Source organism: Neofelis nebulosa, chromosome 13 (genome assembly GCF_028018385.1).
Source record: "Neofelis nebulosa isolate mNeoNeb1 chromosome 13, mNeoNeb1.pri, whole genome shotgun sequence".
NCBI lineage: Eukaryota > Metazoa > Chordata > Mammalia > Carnivora > Felidae > Neofelis > Neofelis nebulosa.
This window is the reverse complement of record NC_080794.1, coordinates 16125417-16146685: the sequence shown is the minus strand read 5'-3', so window position 1 is coordinate 16146685 and position 21269 is coordinate 16125417. Positions and strand designations below refer to the sequence as shown.

At 40.5% G+C, this 21269-nt stretch overlaps 1 protein-coding gene and 1 long non-coding RNA gene across 18 annotated transcripts in view; one reads left to right on the top strand and one right to left on the bottom strand.

Annotated features, from left to right (window-relative positions):
• Positions 1-21269, top strand: part of PCDH15 (protocadherin related 15) — a 1242339-nt gene that overhangs the window by 993507 nt on the left and 227563 nt on the right. The gene's annotated exons all lie outside the window — the stretch shown is intronic.
• LOC131492639 (uncharacterized) lies at positions 10051-12734 on the bottom strand. The gene is made up of 2 exons (XR_009252207.1): positions 12653-12734; positions 10051-10152 (listed from the first exon to the last, which is right to left on the bottom strand). It is a non-coding gene; the product is annotated as an uncharacterized LOC131492639 (long non-coding RNA).

Here is a 21269-nt window from a genome sequence, read left to right as displayed (position 1 = left end):
CCTTTGATGCATAATCCCATTTTTCTTATAGCAAGGGCAATATTTCCTCAGCTGGGCCATACTTGGTCTTGAACTTGGTAAAGGGTCTAGAAGCCATAAGCTGAGGGCACATTTTGAGGATGACACCCCTATTGTGAAGCATCTACCTGAGATGAGGCATCTGTGTGGGCCACAGGCAAGGGAAAAACCCTTCTCTCTGAAGGAGTGGGGCATCCCAGTGTGCGAGTCCAGACTTTGGGATCGTACCCTTTCCCTGTTAATGCCGCGAGCCGTGAACAGGAGGTTTTCTGGTGCTTTGAAGCAAGCCTTCTCTACCGGACAGCTGCACTTCCAGTCAGACATAGGGTCTGGCATCCAGTCCAGTTTCCTCTCTGGCTGCAGAAGAGGAAGGCTTCTTTAAACAATGTCACAAAGACCCTCTGCCTTCCACACCAAGCCCTGGGGGTTTCGCTAAACAGTTGGAGCTCATTAGTGTTTTCCCTTAGAGCTTTGATGATAACTTACAACAACTTCACAGCCATTATCGTCATCATTGTCAGACTCTGTCTCAAATCCTGAGGAGGTCACATAAGGCATACGTTCCCTTGTGCTTTTATGCCACCCCAGCTCGCCGCAGGGGAGAGGTTTGTAATTGTGCCGCGACAGTGCGCCCGGGAGTCTTGATGTCATGTAGCCAGCAAGCCATCAACTCCAGAACCCTGTATAATAATACCTCTGGCGTCAAAACTCTCACCGTGAACTCGGCCAGAAAAGACCTGTAGACAAAAGATTGAGGAGTTCAAGTGACACTAACAGGAAAGTGAGGAAGTGATGCAAGGAAAAGACAGGTACCAGTGCAGGGCTGGCTACTGCACAGGTACTCGTGAGGAAAACTGGAGCTCAATCCCAACAACAAATCTAGGAAATCATATGGCCCGGAGTTATCAATCCTGAGAAGCGAGGGAACTGGCAAATTCATGCACGAAACCCTGACAGTTCTCGGTCACTGATGCTTTGGAGGGCATTTTCAGTACTTCTTGCCTCCAGTGCAAACAAGCGGCCAGCTCTCTGCAGCTCAGATACAGGAGTATTCAGTCAGACTGCACACACCAGCAGGTAGAAGTTGGCCAAAGAGTATACCTGCTCTGAGGGCCACGGGTGGGGCACTAGAAGTTTCTATAACACCAAGCAGACAAGATGATAAAATCTGAGCGGCATGTGCAGAAAACACAGAAAAGGAGGCAGTGCTGGCATTTACTCATGAAGGATGAGTATTGACGAGAAGAAAATTGGGAGGGGTTGGAAGCTGTCTGGCAGGTAATTGCATGAATAAAAGCACAGACACAGAGCACTGACATGTCACATTACAGGAAATTAGATGTGCCACATCGTAAAGATTTCTCTGTGCGTGTTGGAGAAGGTGGTGGGGGGACCCCTGCAGGGCGTGACGGATGGCGTCATTAGATTTTTATAAAGCTTACTCCTGGGTCGATTGTAATGGGAGATACTAAATTCAGAAAGCTGTATTTAGTCACATCTACCAATTATTCAGAAAGAATAAACAGGTACTGAAATCACTTAGGAAAATTATCTTTTCCATTTCTCATACTTTACTTAACATTGGAAAGTAAAGCCCATATGGAATATATAATTAATCATAAGTAAGTAGGCATTAATATAATGATTAATTTTTCATTATTTTTTTCGTTTTTTTTTTTTTTTTTTTTTATTTTTGGGACAGAGAGAGACAGAGCATGAACGGGGGAGGGGCAGAGAGAGAGGGAGACACAGAATCGGAAGCAGGCTCCAGGCTCCGAGCCATCAGCCCAGAGCCTGACGCGGGGCTCGAACTCACGGACGGCGAGATCGTGACCTGGCTGAAGTCGGACGCTTAACCGACTGCGCCACCCAGGCGCCCAATTTTTCATTATTTTTATTTTTCCTTCCTCTTTATTTTCATCACTTTCCCTAGTGATTCTTCATCTTTGAAGGGATTATAGCATTAAGTTTGTTTCTTGTCTCCTACTTCTAAAATTCAACAAGGAATGGTCTTTGTAATGTATTTTGGCATTAAAAATTGAAGTAAAAATCCTGGCACTCATAATTTGATAAAGCAGTAATTGTCATGGACTTTAGGCAATAACATCTTTTCACAAAAACCTAAAATGACTGAAACTAAAAAGGAACATGAAAACGTGCAAAGCAGGTGCATACTACTGATTCCGCCCAGTCCCACAGAAGTTGTAACATCCATAGGATGGGATTTTCATGCATCCTAACCGTCTCCTGTTGCCACCTAATGAGAATTTTATGATACATTAATTGCACTAAATGACTCCTGCCCTGCTTATAGAATTTAATTCTAGTTGTCACCAGAACTCTATGAAGACACACTTAAAACCAAAATACGTATGGTTATTTATTGTACTGAATTTGAGTTACCGACTGCAGAGTTTTTGTTCTAATGATGTGGTGGTGTGTTAATCCACTGTTTGCATTCCAGTGCTAAAGGCACTTTTTATTTACTTTTTAATGTACTACGGCAGTGTCGTAGTAACTAAACTTTATTAAATAAGGAATACTTCTGAAGCAATATTTTTGGATCGTGCAACGCAAAGTTTCATCAGCATGTTAAAAAATAAACTCCCAACCTGTAACTTTTTAACGGAGAGCTCACTATATGCCAGCACCATATACCGTACTTAACTTTGAAAACTATTTCCATATTCCCAGGGCACTTGTAGCAGTGGCATTGTTGGGGAGAAGAGAATGTGTGCAGAGTGAAACCTAGGAAACACAGTGAGAACACACTTTGTGCCTATGTCAAGTGTCAAAGTGTCATCCTGGTGATTTACTGAAGGACGAGGAACGCCACAAAGGAATAAGTAGCTGTGTCAGTGTCCGTGGGAAAATGTATTCATCTGCAGTATCTGGACAAATTAGTGAGATTCTAGGTTGGAACAAACAAAGCAAAGAAAGATACCAGGTGGAGATGACCCAGGACAGAGCTGGGCTGAAGAGGCAATTTGAGAACAAGTCAACAGTCTGACAATAATGGAAGATTTGTTGAGAGGAGTTCTGGAAAAGTGATTAGGAACACGTTGAGTTCTGACGGGGAAGACCAGGGGGGCTGCTAGAGAGACCCGGTGTGTCGGCGTAAAGTCTTGTGTAGTGTTTAGTGCCCTGCACAGCATGTCACGGGGGGAGCATGTAGGGGGATCTGCGTGCATATTCTGATGGTGGACCACAAGCTTGCCAACAGGGCATCCCTGGTGAGGTGTTGGGTGTAAGAGGCCTCACACCAGCCACGGACAAAATCCCTGCCCATTCCAGATCCCAGGGTATGCAGAGAAGCAGCAGAAGACACATGCTTGTATGTGAGAGAGACACAGAGAGAGATTGTATATTAGAGAGGATCTCATAGACTATATATATATATATATATATATATATATATATATATATATATTAGAGAAGATATGTATACACACATATGTGTATATAGAAATACTTAGGTATGTAGGTATTATTGTTAAATAAGGTCAATAGTTGAGTGTAAAGAGGCTGGGTCTACTGTTGAGATTATGTCATTTCTTTTTTTTTTTTTTTTAAGTTCAGTAAACTGCTTAGATGTGTTTCCCAGACCCTATTTATCGCTAAATCAGAAGGACCCCCAGGAAAGGTTCACCCTGATGTGTGAGAGTCAGGCGGCCAAGTTTGGTCCCACCACACACCCTGGGTCTACAGACGTGGGCCCTCAATGCCATGGATGCCATTTTCATTATCTTCTCAAAGAAGGTCTGACAGATGGACCCCCGAGTCTGGGTGAGGAGTGCAGAGGAGGTAAAGGGGAGACCATGTTTCAGTAAACGTGGTCTTCACTGCTGGGTCACCCAAAGGACCTCTTTGTACTTGTCTGACAGAGTTTAGCCTGAGGGAGGAGAAGCTGTTTTCACTTTGGGACACGTGCCCAGGAGGCACTTTGTGGAGATTTGGGGGGAGTGGGAGGTGAGGCCCGGGAGGCCTTGGAGGCTCGTCCAGCTGCCTGCCCTCGGACAGCAGCTCGTGGAGAGGTTCCTCAGGGGCCACAGTTCTGCTGAAACTTGTTCTGTTTTTCAGAATAGCCTTGGGCATGAAAGCCCACACAGCAGCAGTGAAGGCACACTTGGAAACCACACTGTCTGTTATGTTTAAAGCAGGTTCTTAGCAGTGTAGATGATACAGAGTGAGCCACTTCCTGGCAAACCTCTAATCGGTGCCCTGCAGAAATTCTCACGCTGCATGGACTTCTTTAGCTCTAAGTGACAACAATAGAGGCCCTGAGTCAACAGAATGTTCTTCCAGTTCTAAAACAAAACTGGCTGTATTTGTTTAAGCTGAAACATAAATGCAGTCCCAGTGTGAGGTCTGCACGCTAAGTCCCAGCTACGGGAAAGTGCCAGCAGTTCAGTTTAAACCCTGAAAGCAATTTTAAAGTCATTAGTGCACGTCAGTGTTTAGAAGGGGAGGGCAGGTGTTCACTTTAAAAAGAAATTGGTGGGGTGTCTGGGTGGCTCAGTCGGTTGAGCGTCCTACTTCAGCTCGGGTCATGATCTCACGGTTCATCAGTTCAAGCCCCGTGTTGGGCTCTGTGCTGACAGCCCAGGGCCTGGAGCCTGTTTCAGATTCTGCATCTCCCTCTCTCTCTGCCCCTCTGCTGCTCGTGCTCTCTCTCTCTCTCTCAAGAATAAATAAACATTAAAAATTAAAAAAAAAAAAAGAAATCGGTGTTTCCTCCAAATACACAATTTAATATGAAGCAAAGTAAATCTGAACCTCACTGCTGTGTCTCTGATGAATGTCCTTGTTGTCTCTCTGTGTGGGGCTCTAAAAATGAAATGAAGGTGGGGAGCTTTATGGTGTTTTATTTATTTTTTGTAGCTCACTCTGACATGCAACAGTGCCTACAACTATAATACTTCTTTTTTAAGTGGGCCACAAGTGGGGGATTTTATGGGTTCTCTTGTCAAGTCAAACTATATAAGGCAAATACTATACTCACTCAACTAAAGAAAGAAGCCTACACAATTTGAAAAATTGGTGACCTGTGTTTTAATGCTGTTACCTAAAAATATTTATAATGGAGATTTATCTGTTGCTTGTGAATTTTTTTTTTAATTTTTTAATTTTTTTTTTAAGTTTACTTATGTATTTTGAGAGAAAGAGAGAGGATGAGCAGGGGAGGGGCAGAGAGAGAGGGAACTTGAGCAGGGGTGGGGGATGGGCACACAGAGAGGGAGAGAGAGAATCCCAAGCAGGCTCCGCTCTGTCAGCACAGAGTCTGACACGAGATTCAATTCCAGGAACCATGAGATCATGACCTGAGCTGGACGCTCAACCGACTGAGCCACCCAGATGCCCCTAAATATTTTTGAAACTCAATCTTTCAGATTCAATTAGCAATTCATAAATGAATTAGAAAATTTTGTGCTTATATTTTTGCACTGTTTACTTGAGACCTGTCCTTGGATCAGCTTTTAGTCTTTCTATCAGCTGTTATAATAAATACATGTGTGTGTGCCTGCGTGTGTGTGTAGACATTCATAGGTGTGTATAGCCCCAGAAGTACAATGAATGATATCCACCCCCAACCTGAGGGTCACCTCCATATTGCCAAATGTCATCTTTATCTGATAACTTCACTGGTACATTTGAAGCCGATCTCTCTTCCCTTTTTCAGACCCTACTAACTATCTGCTCTCGGTTTCCATGTTGAAGCACACCTGATTCCTCCTGCCTTTCCCTGGCTTCATTTACTTCCTAAACCTTTTATTTTAATATGTATAAGTCCCTTTTTTCTAGCTTCATTGAGGTATAATTGGTATTCAAAACGCAGCACATGACTCATGTATACAGTTTGATGTGTTTGAGTTTGGATATATGAATGCATTCTGGTTACCATGGCCACAATTGAGGCAACGGACATGCCGGTCACCTCCAAAACTAACTTTGGCTCTTGTGCGTGTCTTCTAAGTTGGCTTTCCACTTCTACACATTCATTCTGGGACATTCCCTGCACCTTGTACCCCACAGCTTCTAAAACATTTAGATGCTCATGTCTTCCACAGCTCTACCCCTTAGCGTTTCTGCTCCCTTAAGCTACGGCTTCAAATAAACCTATATCTGTAAAACTAACCCACCTGAGTGTCTTAGAGATGCCTCATATCCAACATGACTAACACCGAACCCTTGTCTTCATGTTCTCTAGACAGGGTTTCCTCTCTGGAATTCTCCATCTCAACCTGTGTGTCTCCTCTTTCTTCCTCACTGTCCACATCTGGTCCCTCGCCAGTCCCGATAATTCTCTGTTTCTCACCTGAACTAATATCACAACCTCTTTCTTTTTAAAAACACAGAATTTAGTTTATTTTTCTATCCTTAAAGGCCACACTACATTTAAAAAATATCTTTATAGTTTCTTGACTTTATTGCTGTTTTTTTCACTTAATTGATTATCCTGACGGTAGTCTTTGATACCTCCTAGTTATCCTTAGTGCACCTGCTGGACCGCTGTCTCTAACCACCAGTTCAGCCACAGGAAGCACCTCTCAATGCAGAAAACAAGGTGTACCTCCCACTGCTACTTATCCAGCTTTCCCTGCATCAATGCTCACCTGCTTGCAGTTACTAATCATTATTCTCAGTAACTCCCCCAGGTCTCTGCCTCTGCTCACGCACCCACCTTGATTTCTTCCTTCTCCATTCTTTATTTAGAGAACTGATCTTTGAAAATCTGGTCAAATGTAGTCTCTTCCAGAAAAACTTACCTAAACTTTTCCATGTCCTAAATGATCCGTCTTCATGGCCCCATTTATACTAAGCACAACGTTTTGATAGTGCTTACCAAAGTATATGGAACTGATCTATTTATCCCAATTTCTTGGAAGCACAGACTGTGTCATATTGATCTGAGAGAACTGATACTCAGCCCAATATTTGGTTCTTAGAAGATGCTGAATTAAACTAGACCTAATCAGGGCACCTGGGTGGCTCAGTCGGTTAAGCCTCCGACTTCAGCTCAGGTCATGATCTCACGTCCGTGAGTTCGAGCCCCGCGTCGGGCTCTGTGCTGACCGCTCAGAGCCTGGAGCCTGTTTCGGATTCTGTGTCTCCCTCTCTCTCTGACCCTCCCCCATTCATGCTCTGTCTCTCTCTGTCTAAAAAATAAATAAACGTTAAAAAAAATTAAAAAAAAAAACTAGACCTAATGGATTAAAATGGTCTAAAAGTACATTTTTTTCGATGAAGATTGAGATATGTTGTAGAAAGACAAGAGGTATAATATATGTCAACATCTGCAAGTACATATTTGGCTTACCACACACACATATGCATAAATAAACAAAGACAATGTTTTGATATTGGGTATCTATCTACTTTTAGAATTTTTTTATTCTTGAGAGAGACAGAGGCAGAGCGTGAGCAGGGTAGGGGCAGAGGGAGAGAGGGACACAGAATCTGAAGCAGGCTCCAGGCTCTGAGCTGTCAGCACAGAGCCCGACATGGGGCTTGAACCCACGAACCGTGAGATCATGACCTGAGCCGAAGTTGGACGCCCAACTGACTGAGCCACCCAGGATCCCCAACTTTTAGAATTTTTTTAAACACAGTTCATGTAGTATAGAACATAGGGGGTTAATTTAAAAAGCAATGTTAATGCCAAGAACATGTGGAATTTCTAATCAGCCTAGAGCAAAATCTTTACCACCAGGAGACAGGGAAACAATAGGTTTAAGAAGATTACTTAGAGGAACAATGTAAGAGATATGCTCCCAGCCTGTTTGGTCATGTGTTTGGAATTGTATTTTCTACTCACCCGTTTACCATATATACTCTATTTAAATTATTTAATATTTGTCTAAGAAGAAATACTATTTTTGCCTCACAAACCCTTGCTCCATTCATCTCGCTGTGCCTTTTAATGCCACATTACTTATTTATGAGATCCAACTTTATACAAATTGCACTTCTGTTTTATAGACTGATGATAATTCATGGCCTGTTCACTTTGGTTGGGTTCGGTTATCGTTTCGTGCAAATGTTACAGCCCACTACAACTGCTTACACCGACTTACTGCCTGAGGAGGACGCTTGCCAATCAACTTCTGGTTTTACAGGAGGGATCCCAACTGTTTCTGAAGCTTTTCATTAAGACCAAATCTCATCCTTTAAACTTTAAGAAAGATGTGTAATATATAGAAAGGGATTGAAAGATAGATGCACAATTTATTATAAGGTACACATGCGTGCAAGTAAGCCCAGGCACGTAATCCTCACTAGGAGAGCCCCCTGCCTGCTTCTTCCCACTTTCCCCCACCTTCTATTAACCCCTGTGATTAGTTTCTTGATTTCTATTGTAGACTGACCAACTCACTAAGCTCCCATAAACAAGATAGTCTAGTTACATCTTTTTTAAATTGTCTATAAATAGAATTGTAGAGTATGTGTGCTTTCGTAACTGCCTTCTTTTATTCACCTTATCTTTTTAAGAGTCAACTTGCTGCCCGTTGAGTCATGTATTTTATTTCCAATGTGCGGTTATGCCACAGTTCATATTCACGTTCTTACTATCGGCGAGTGCTGGAGTGGTTTCCAGTTTGAGGCTATTATAACCAATGCTGTTGTGAATACTTTCATATAATGATTCCTGTGCACATGTGCCTGAATTTCTGTTATGAAAATGAGTATATTTAACTTTATTGAAAATCCCAAATCGTTTTCCATACTGACTCTGACGGTTCTCCGAGTTAGTGATTGTCCCCGTCTACATTTTTGGTGTGTCAGTCTTTCTGATCTGAGCCAATTTGGTGTGATTTTAGTGGTCTCACACTGGAATCTTTAGAAGCATTTTCCTGAAGAGATTGGATATGTTTTCAAAAATATTTACTTCCTATTTTGAATTTTTTCCCCAAAGTACTTTTTTAAATCTGGTATCCATGAATATATTGGATTGCCATTGATTTTCTTCTTGAGTGTCTTTTCATTTGTGAGGATTCTTTATATGTTCATGACTTACTGTTTATTCCATATATTTCAAACATCTCAAACTCTAGATCTTGTATTGCACTTTCTTTTTCTTTTTATGTTTATTTATTTGTTTGGGGAGGGAGCGATAGAGAGAGAATGAATGAATGAATGAATGAATCCCAAGCAGGCTCTGCACTGTCAGCGCATAACCCAATGTGGGCTCGATCTCATGAATCATGAGATCATGACCTGAGCTGGAATCAAGAGTCTATTGCTTAGCCGACTGAGCCACCCACAAGCCCCATGTATTTCACTTTCTTAAAAGTGTCTTTCAATACATAGAGTTTTTAATTTTAAAACTTCCAACTTTATCCATCATTTTTATTGGGTTTTTTTTTTTTTTTGCTATTTTGGGTCATTAAGATATTTTTCTATATTACAAAAAGTTTGTTTTGTTGTTTGTGTTAGGTCTATCATCTGAAGTTGATCTTTGTGTATGATGTGACATACATACCTACTTTCATTTTCTTTTATATAAATACCCGTTTATTTAGTAGGCAAGTCTTTTCCCTCTATTTTCTTCTAGAAGTATTAACAGTTTCAGGTCTTCTAAGTCTTTAATACATTTTGAGGTGATCTTTGTGTATGGTGTAATATAAGCGTTCAATTTCTTTCTTTTGCATGTGGACATCCAGTTTTCCCAACACCATTTGTGGAAGACACTACCTTTTATCCCTTGAATATTCTTGGTTCTTTTGTAGAAGATCAAGTAACTGTATAGGCATGGATTTATTTATGGGCTCTCTATTCTGTAACATTGATCTATTTACCTGTTTTTGTAGCTTTACAATATATTTTGAAATCAGGAACTGTGATACCTCCATTTTGGTTCTTTTTCTCAAGATTTCTTTGGCTATTCTGTGTCTTTGTGGTTCCATATAAATTTTAAGACTGTTTTTCACCTTATGTAAAAAAATGCCAGGGGGATGTTGGTAGAGATTTCATAGAATCTCTAATTGCTTTGGGCAATATGGACATTTTAACAATATTAAATCTTCCAATTCATTAACATGGGATGGCTTTCCATTTATTTATGTCTTCTTTATTTTCTTTTTCATCAATGTTCATCTGTTTCATCAATGTTTGTCTTTTTCATCAACATTTCATCTACCATGAGAGACAAAAATTGTCAGGATAGAATGATAAAAGGTTCAATTCATTAGAAAGATAATACTAGTTATGATTATATATGCATGAAGATCAGAGCATCTAAATATATAAGCAAACACTGACAGATCCAAAGTGAAAATTACTATAATAGTAGGAGACTTCAGTGTCTACTTTTAATTATAGATAGAACATTGGGGCACCTGGGTGGCTCAGTCAGTTGAGCATCCGACTTCGGCTCAGGTCATGATCTCACAGCTCATGAGTTTGAGCCCCACATCGGGCTCTGTGCTGACACTCGGAGCCTGGAGCCTGCTTCAGATTCTGTATCTCCCTCTCTCTCTGTCCCTAACCCACTTGCATTCTGTCTCTGTCTCTCTCAAAAATAAATAAACATTTAAAAAAAATTAAATTATAGATAGAACATATAGACAGAAAATCAATAAGGAAATAGCATACTTGAGCAACATTGTAAACCAACTGGCCCTAACAGATATAGACAGAATATTCCACCCAAGAAGAACATAATATATCTACTTCTTGAATGAGACATAGCAAATTCTCCAGGGTAGATCACATGTGAGGATACAAAACAAGTCTTAACAAATTTAAGAATATTGAAATTATACCAAGTACTTTTTTCAACAATGGTGGAATAAAACTAGAAATCAAAAACAGAAAAAAAAAAAAAACTGGAAAATTCACACATACCTGGAAATCAAACAGTAATTTTTGAAGAGTCAACGGGTCAAAGAAGAAAGCAAACAGGAATGTAGAAAGTATCTCAAGACAAATGAAAACAAAAGCACAACATATCCAAACTTAATGAGTGTATCAAAAGCAGTACCAAGAGGTAAGTTTATAGCCATAAATGTCTACATTAAAAAAGAAGAAAGATCTCAAATATACAACATAACTCTACACCTTAAAGAAATTAGAAAAGGAAATACAAACTAAGCCCCGATTAAGCAGAAGGAAATAAATAATAAAGATTAGATTAGAAATAAATCAAACAGAATAGAATAACTGTAGGGAAAAAAATCAATGCAACTAGGAGTGGTTTTATTTGAAAGATAAATATTGACAAACCTTTATCTAAATTAAGAAAAGAAGAAAACTCAAGGTCAGAAATGAAGAAATATGACAGCTGATGCCACAAAAATACAATAGGTCATGAGACTACTATGAAAAATTATAATCCAACAAATTGGATTTGAAGAAATGGATAAACTCCTAGAACCATACCTACCCAGACTAGATCATGAAGAAAACGAAAACCTGAAAAGTCTAATAATGAAGAAAAAGTAATCAGCGATCAGAAATCTCCTGTCAAATAAAAGCCCAAAATCAGATGGCTTCACTGGCAAATTCTGCCAAACATTTAAGGAAGTAGTAACACCATTCCTTCTTAAACTGTTCCCAGAAGTTTCGAGAAGCTCATTTCATGAGGCCAGCATTGTCCTTATACCAAAGCCTGTTAAAGACATTACAAGAAAGAAAACTATAGGCCAATATCCGTAATGAACATAGATGCAAAAATCCTCGACTGAATTCATCACACTGAATTCATCACCACATTAAAAGGATCATAAACCATGATACCATGATCAAGTCCCTGAGATATAACGGATGGCTCAACAGACACATCAATTAATGTGATACATGATACAAATAGATGAAGGATTAAAGTTACATAATCATCTCAATGCATGCAGAAAAAGCATTTGATAAAATTCAACACCTTCTTATGATAAAAACTCTCAACAAACCAGGTTCAGAAGGAATGTACCTCAATTTCATTAAGGCCATCAATGAAAAGCTCCATGCTAATATTGTCCTCAACAGTAAAAAGCAGAAAGCTCTGCTCCAAGATCAGGAACAAGGCAGGGAGGTCCCCTCTCACCACTTCTATTCGACTTCGTACTGGAAGTTCTAGCCAGAAGTGGTAGTGCAACAAGTTCTAGTGCCACGAAGCCTCAATTTGCAAGGGCAGGAATCATATGTACCCTAGGTAGGTCATTCAGGATGATGGTGATAGAGGCCACTCATACCTCAAACCCTGATTCTCACTCTCACCTATTTTCCCTGTCAAGAAAAGTACCATCTAATGGCCATGGCTTTCTTAGCCCTTTAAAAGGTCATCCCCAAAGTTGCCTTTAGCTGTTTCCTTACGAAGCCATTCCAATATCCTACAGACCAGCATGGTTGGATGGTACAGTATGTTAGGGCCAACAGATCCTGTAGTTTCGTGCACATAATTATACCTCCTTTGCCATAAAACAAGCCCTTTAGCCTGAAATGATGTTGTGTGTAATCTCATGGACAATAAATGAGGTATTTAATGTTCTTATGAATATTGGTTAAATCCCTGCTCCACCCTAGACTATGCATTAACCACAATAAAGATCATAGTAAATATGAGTCTTTAGGTCATCTACTTTGGGTGGTTTCTGATTATATATATCAAGAATTACCCTTGTTGGCTGCCCTCCTATCCTACCTTTAGGAGCGCCATGATAGGTTGGCCAGCCCCACAGATTCCTGCCCTTCGCAGCCATTTACTTGCCATTCCATCCTTGCAAAATCCTAGGAAACATTTCATTCATCTGCCTTTGATGTTTGAGTATTGTCACCTGGATTCAGAACCCAGAATCCAGAACTCTGCCATTCACATTGACACTAAGGAACACAGTTCCATAGTGTCAGGGTAAGTACCTCTCTGTGGCCCAGAGAGGAGAACCAACCCCTGAGTATCCTGATAATGCCAATGCACCCCATGTTGCACCATTCTGTACTGTTTCAAAGAAGAGATGTTATTGAGGCCTTTCTGGAGAACAAAGTTAGCCAGTGACTTCTCAGATCTCACACAATAAATCCATATTAAAATGCCCTTAGCTTTGGGTCTCTGACCCCTTCCTCAAATCTCTAAGACAGTTCTAGAATTTATACCTTGGTGATTATAAGCCATCGTTTTTTCTGGAGGTTCAGGGAGTAACCAGGAGTGAATTAGGATCAGCTACAGATTCCCCTGCCACAATCTTAAGTACCTCAGATAGCAGTGAACTCTCTTGTTATTCAGACCTGTAATTTGCTCCCTTCACCCCAACAAGTACAAGAAGGATTCATTCTCAGGTCTAGTCCCCTGGATCCTGCCAGTAGTTGTTAACCATATCCTGATGTTCTTTTTGGTGGATTATCTTTTGCTTCCCATAGCAGGGACAATTAGCCATGCTCCAACTCAACCTTAGTTATTGATGCAGAAGCAATGAAAGTAGATAGTTATAGATCTCGAGGAGGGTGGACATTATCTTGTGAGATGTCTGCTTTATGTGGGATCATTTTACTATCTCCTGATGAGGTGACACTTCTGTCCTCTGGCAATAAAGAGATGGTGAATGTCTCTTTCAGAATGCCCAGAGGATTAAGATGTTCAAGGTTTTGAAGTGCTTCCAGCCACACGTGCTCAGCTCAGCTCTCTTTCCCTATCAATACTTTGAGTTGACATTAGATGTGTCAGGGCTGTGAATGCATCTTTCTTTGTAATTAGGTCTTGAGCGCTATTGTGAGTACAGGCCATCCTCAGCCACAGGTCCGAGGCTTCTGTTAACGCTCCAACAGAGGTCGTCAGCTTTTACCTCATGCTCTGAGTTGATTTGGGTGGTTCTGAGCTTCATTTTCTTTTTCTAAAGATTTCTATTCCACTTAAAAACCGATCAACTCAACAATTCTTATAAATACCTAGAGACTGATAAACCTCAAACTGCATTAGCCAGTGCCTCACCTTTCCCTATAGACCATTCAGGGGAGGGTCATACATGAACCATAAATCACCCTCAACTTCCATGCAGTAGGAAAAGAGTCCATGTCAAAATCTCATATTAAGTATCTGCTTTCTAGGGTCACTTCTAATCCTTGGATGATCAAGTCCTTCTGAAACACGTTCCAAAAGCAAGCACTTCTCACTTATCCTTACCCACAATCATTTCTCCCCTAGATTAAATTAGTAGTTTTGTTCCTTGTTGACCTGGGTCACTCCTCCTCTCCTATAGTCAATTTCCCTAGAAATTGCAAAGTTATATTTTAATGCAAATTAGACCCCAGAACAAAAGTTGTAGTTTTAAATGTAAATTAAACCTCACCCGTGTACTGCTCAAATCTTTCGGTGAATTCCCATTATAAATGAAATCCAAATTCCTTCCCATGGCTTACCTGTCTCCGCATGACTGGCTCCCCCCTCTCTCTGATGCATTATCTGTCGCCCCACATCAGCCACACTGGACTTGTTACAGTTATTGAACACAGCCACTCCTGCCTGCCTACAGATAGACTCTACTTGTCATACCTCTGACTAAAACTCTCTGACTCTCCATGTGATTCACATCCTCATTCAGATTTCAGTGATCCTCACTGGAGAATTTATCAGTTTTTTAAGTTCCTGTAGTAACATGTTGGACTACCCACACTGTCTGAAGTGTCTGAAGGAAGGGATTTGTAGTATTGTTTTTTTCTTTTCTACTACTAAGCATTTATTCTCTGCATTAAAAGGAAACAGTTCATCAACTTCTTGCTAAGTGAATTTCTGGTTCACTCTATGTCAATCCGTCTTTTTCTTTTTTTTTTTTTTTTAACGTTTATTTTTGAGACAGAGAGAGACAGAGCATGAACAGGGGAGGGGCAGAGAGAGAGGGAGACACAGAATCTGGAACAGGCTCCAGGCTCTGAGCCGTCAGCACAGAGCCCAATGCGGGGCTCGAACTCATGGACCGTGAGATCATGACCTGAGCCGAAGTCAGACACTTAACCGACCAAGCCACCCAGGCGCCCCAATCCGTCTTTTTCAAAAAACTCCACTGGTTAAGCAAATCTTGCCTTGCTTTGAGAAAAGATAATGCAAGATTTTGTTTCCTTCTTTTATTGACTTCATACCGCAGAAGAGCGTTATCAACTGGGGGCTCTGTTTTGTAACAAATAGATTTCAGATAGACTTGAAAGGTACACAAATAGGAATTTCTGAACATAGATGATATACTTTCTGCGGATAATGCGTATATGTAAATATATTTTTCATATGTCTCTGGAGTCTCTAGGCCTTGATATATACATATGCTCCTTGAGTAGAGCATAAGATTTGTGGTTGGAGTTGGCCTCTTTGAGGAAGTTGTATTCTCACAAGGCTGATTCTGTCCCTAACTTCCTGCTTCAGTGAATACTCTGTTTTATATCTTGAATTTGTATCTGTAAAATTTAATCTTGGCAGCAATCAGTGTTGCTGTAATAATGCTGTGTAACAAACAACATCAAATCTTCAGGACACACAACAGTGAATATTCACTTTTCTCACTCTTGGGTCTGCAGGTTGGTGGTGTTAGTAGGGTTGGTAGGGTTGGTATGGGTGGTAGGGTTGGTGGGGTTGGTGGTGGTTGGTGGGGTTGGTAGTCTTAGTGGTGGTGGTTGGTTTGGTAGGGTTGGTAGGGCTGGTAGTCTTAGTGGTGGTGGTTGGTTTGGTAGTGTTGGTGGGGCTGGTAGTCTTAGTGGTGGTGCTTGGTTTGGTAGGGTTGGTAGGGCTGGTAGTCTTAGTGGTGGTGCTTGGTTTGGTAGTGTTGGTGGGGCTGGTAGTCTTAGTGATGGTGGTGGTTTGATAGTGTTGGTGGGGCTGGTAGTCTTAGTGATGGTGGTGGTTTGGTAGTGTTGGTGGGGCTGGTAGTCTTAGTGATGGTGGTGGTTTGGTAGTGTTGGTGAGGCTGGTAGTCTTAGTGGTGGTGGTTGGTTTGGTAGGGTTGGTAGGGCTGGTAGTCTTAGTGGTGGTGGTTGGTTTGGTAGTGTTGGAGGGGCTGGTAGTCTTAGTGGTGGTGGTTGGTTTGGTACGGTTGGTTTTCTTAGTGGTGGTGGTTGGTTTGGTAGGGTTGGTAGGGCTGGTAGTCTTAGTGGTGGTGGTTGGTTTGGTAGTGTTGGAGGGGCTGGTAGTCTTAGTGGTGGTGGTTGGTTTGGTACGGTTGGTTTTCTTAGTGGTGGTGGTTGGTTTGGTAGGGTTAGTAGGGCTGGTAGTCTTAGTGGTGGTGGTTGGTTTGGTAGTGTTGGTGGGGCTGGTAGTCTTAGTGGTGGTGGTTGGTTTGGTAGGGTTGGTAGGGCTGGTAGTCTTAGTGGTGGTGGTTGGTTTGGTACGGTTGGTAGTCTTAGTGGTGGTGGTTGGTTTGGTAGTGTTGGTGGGGCTGGTAGTCTTAGTGGTGGTGGTTGGTTTGGTAGTGTTGGTGGGGCTGGTAGTCTTAGTGGTGGTGGTTGGTTTGGTAGTGTTGGTGGGGCTGGTAGTCTTAGTGGTGGTGGTTGGTTTGGTAGTGTTGGAGGGGCTGGTAGTCTTAGTGGTGGTGGTTGGTTTGGTAGGGTTGGTAGGGCTGGTAGTCTTAGTGGTGGTGGTTGGTTTGGTAGTGTTGGTGGGGCTGGTAGTCTTAGTGGTGGTGGTTGGTTTGGTAGTGTTGGTGGGGCTGGTAGTCTTAGTGGTGGTGGTTGGTTTGGTAGTGTTGGTGGGGCTGGTAGTCTTAGTGATGGTGGTGGTTTGATAGTGTTGGTGGGGCTGGTAGTCTTAGTGATGGTGGTGGTTTGGTAGTGTTGGAGGGGCTGGTAGTCTTAGTGGTGGTGGTTGGTTTGGTAGGGTTGGTAGGGCTGGTAGTCTTAGTGGTGGTGGTTGGTTTGGTACGGTTGGTTTTCTTAGTGGTGGTGGTTGGTTTGGTAGTGTTGGTAGGGCTGGTAGTCTTAGTGGTGGTGGTTGCTTTGGTAGGGTTGGTAGGGCTGGTAGGCTTGGTTGGGTGGTAGGGTTGGTAGGGTTGGTGGGGATTTGTAGTGTTGGTAGTGTTAGTAGTGTTGATATGTTTGGTAGGTGTAGGTGGGGTGGTAGGTTTGGTGGGGGTTGGAGGGTTAGTAGGTTTGGTAGGGCTGGTATTGTTGGAGGGTTGGTATCAAACATCAGCCTGGTTGGTTGATCTCACTGTTCCCCTGACAGATGGGGTCTGGGCTCTTGCTCAGGTTTAGACATGCTGTGCAAATGTCTTGTTCTTCTCCGGCACTACCTTGAATATGTCTCCTTATGAAGAGTGAGAATGCAACAGGCCACACCTAGTCACACATGAACATATAACCCACATGTACGTGTAACATGTCTCTTTTAATGGGAGTTACTGCAGTGTCACTTGGAAAAGGAATGGGGTGAAAACTTCAGTAACAGGGAGAAAGTGGATAGCAGAGCAATAATTCTCCTTACCATAATCCCTTTTGATTTCCACGAAAATCTGTTACAGAGATGTTTCCTCAGAGATTCTATTTTACTAGGCCTGTTAGAGGAAGTGGGAGCATTCAGGAAACACAAATAGCTTTTTATTGTTCAACAGTGTGCTTCAAATTCTGTTGAGTATCTGAGCTCTGGTCATTTTCCACTCTTGTCTCAACCTGCATCGCACAGAGCACTCACGAAGCCAGTCTTTCTGGCTTTTCTCCACCTCCTCTTCTTCCTGCCTCAAAGGGAAGAAAAAACTTTTCTTTCAGCTGCACAACAGTTTAATAATTATCTTTTGACTAGGCTCTTGCAACCATCATTTTTAACCCAAAGAATAGCAGATCAATGTATTTTCCTCTCAGGGAAAAGTATATTTCTTGAGAGTCGTTTTTGTGGAAAGTATTAGAAATGATTTTACAAAATTGTCCATATACTAGTTTTGAATTGTTGAATGTAATTTAAACCCCTTCTTTAATTATGCAAGAGAAGGAAATCTACATATTTAAAGTATATTGCTGCAAAATATTCACAAAAATGCTATTCCTTTAAATTGCCTTGGTTTTTTTTCTACCCTCACCATCTATTTCCATTGTGAAACACAATTGTCAAAAAATTTAAAATATGAATGTGATGAATAAATGAATATTTGTTAGTATCTTTTTGTTCTTATAGTATGATGTGGGGAAATCACACCAGTACTATTACCTAATCTATAGATAAGGTACCAGAAATCAGAAAAGTTATGTGTCTTGACCATTTTCACAGATTTATTTATTGATTCAACTACCAGTTCAACTTGGATGTTTCTGCTACCAAAGCCAATTATATTTTTCTACCACACTGAACTGTCTTTGTTGAAAACCTTCACATCTCATCCTATCCACTTGCAAAGTAAAGAGAAAATTTTATGGGCAAGGATGTGAAAAAACTCTTAAAAAGTAAAAAAATAATAATAATAATAAATAAACTGATTTAAAGCCAAATAAACATGTATGTGGTTGTATTAAATTTAGTTTTATATCTATTTTTTTATCTATTTATTTTTTTTCTTAATGTTTTTATTTATTTTTGAGACAGAGAGAGACAGAGCATGAGCAGGGAAGGAGCAGAGAGAGAGGGAGACACAGAATCAGAAGCAGGCTCCAGGCTCTGAGCCATCAGCACAGAGCCCAACGCGGGGCTCAAACTCACAGACTGTGAGATCATGACCTGAGCCGAAGTTGGACGCTCAACCGACTGAGCCACCCAGGCACCCCAGTTTTATATCTATTTTTAATTGCACCTATGTATTGATCATATTTTACTCTGATCCTTTTGGAGAAAAAGTCCCAGTTACTTTTGTGATGTTTCCTAGCAGCTAATGAGGAAATAAAGCAGCCTTAATAAGTCCATTCATAATAGCCTATTTTACTCAAACAAGTGTACACATTTATATTTATCTATCATATTTTTCATAAACAACTGTTGCTCATGCAGTACAATTTTAATCCATCCAAAGTCACTCTTGTTCCCTGAACAAATCTTCTATTCCGTCTATATCATCATTAGCTTGCTATAAAATAAATATAGCAACTAAAATAAATTATAAAAATAAAATCTTAAAGTTGGAAAGCAACATTCAAATACTTTTTCCAGAATAATCTTTTAATTTTAAGAGTTAGGAAAGTCCGTCAGAAAGGACAGATATTGTATGTGGATTGTGAGAAACTTAACAGAACACCATGGGGGAGAGGGAGGGGAAAAATAGTTACAAACAGAGAGGGAGGAAGGCAAACCATAAGAGACTCTTAAATACAGAGAACAAACTGAGGGCTGATGCGGCGGGGTTGCGGCGGGGGAGAGGGGAAAATGGGTGATGGGCATTGAGGAGGGCACTTGTTGGGATGAGCACTGGGTGTTGTATATAAGCCAATTTGACAATAAATTATATTTTAAAAAAATTTTAAATAAAAGGAATTAGGAGAAGGAGGACCCAAGGCCAAAGAATGAGAGCTCAAACTAAGATCCTTCATTTCTTAGGATGGAAGAGCTACATCTTGACCTACGTCACAGAGAGGGCCCTACCCACCTTTCCAGTGCCCCTTAAGAATCTTCCCTTAGATCTGCACACTGCACTGTGTGTTATCTACATCATGTCTGATCCTGTGAACCCAGTCATATGACATTGCATTACATTGATACCATTTATTTTTTATGCTTGAGTCATAATATGTTATTGTAATGATGAAACTGATTTATATACAAAGGAAAGTCTGATTTTGTTTGTATGTTTTATTTCTACCAATATTCTCTCATTTAACTTTTGTTTATTTTTTAAATATTTATTTATGGCTTATAGAGACAGAGAACTGAGTGGGGAGGGGCAGAGAGAGAATCGCCAGCAGATCTCTGCACTGTCCTCAGCTCAGAGCCCAACGTGGGGCTCGATCTCACAAATCCTGAGATCACAACCTGAGCTGAAATCAAGAATCAGACATTCAACTGACTGAGCCACCCAGACATCCCTACTCATTTAATTTTTAAAAGAAAAATAATTAATAAATTAATTAATTATTTTTTTTGCAAAAACTCTCTAACCTGATATTTATGAGTAATAAAAAGAAATTTTTACAAAAATTTTTAAAATACAAATTACCATAAAGTATCTAAGGAAGTTTATTTTTAAAAAACAGAACTTATGTACAATGAACAAATTCACCAAATCGTTCAAGAGATAATAGTTTAAATGTTCATACTGTCAAGCAGGCTGTGGGTTCTTTGTGCAACTCACTCTTTTTTTCAGCCTTAGTAAGACATGAATAACAAATAAAATTGTAAGATATTTAAAGTATACAATGTGATATATATGTATACATATATTAAGTGATGTATACATCACTTTTCAAAATGTATACATTTCGAAAGGATTCCCCCAAGTGATGTGTAGCTCACTTTTGATATTTAATAAGACACGTGAAGTGGGGGGGGGGCACCTGGGTAGCTCAGTCGATTAAGTGTCCAACTTTAGCTCAGGTCATGATCTCATGAGTTTGTCAGTTTGAGCCCCATGTCGTGCTCTGTGCTGACAGCTCAGAGCCTGGAGCCTGTTTCAGATTCTCTGTCTCCCTCTGTCTCTGCCCCTCCCCTGCTCACACTCTCTGTCTCTGTCTCTCTCTCAAAAATAAATAAACACTAAAAAATTTTTTTAAAAAGACACATGAAGGGCAAATTTTTTTTGATTATTTTTGATAAAAGTAAATAGAATGGCATCTGATAATAATGTTATTGAGCTCATTAGGTTCATTCCACAGTAATTTAAATTTTATAAGAAATTCAAAATAGTCACTAGTGAGCTCCCAGGATATTAAGGACAAAATGCCATATCACGTAGCCCAACAATCTTCAAATTTATGTCCCTTTAGAGAAGAATTTACTCTTCTTGTTCCAAAGCCCAGAATTGACTGTGATGTTTACCACCTGGCTATTATTTTTGTACCTAAAACTATGCATTAGGGTGTTATCCACTTCTCTTTCTTTGACTTCCCTTATCATTTAGTTACATAGTCAAGAGTCCATGGGAAATAAAAGAAACATAATAAATAGGAAAAATTAGTACAGGTAAGGGATACCAGCAGAATCATGGGATTACTAAAAGCATATTTAGAGAAATGCATCAACACCAGATACTTCTTACCATTTCATTGTAGATAAAAATTAAACACAGAATAATAATGTGCAATTACCCAAAATTGGTTATTTATGAAGTACTTCACTCTCATTTAATTGAGTTATTCATCGAGTGTCTTGGTGCTAAACACTTCCCGCTTTGCAGGACTTTTTCTTGAATAGTGCTTACTGCTGGTGGGAGGAATGG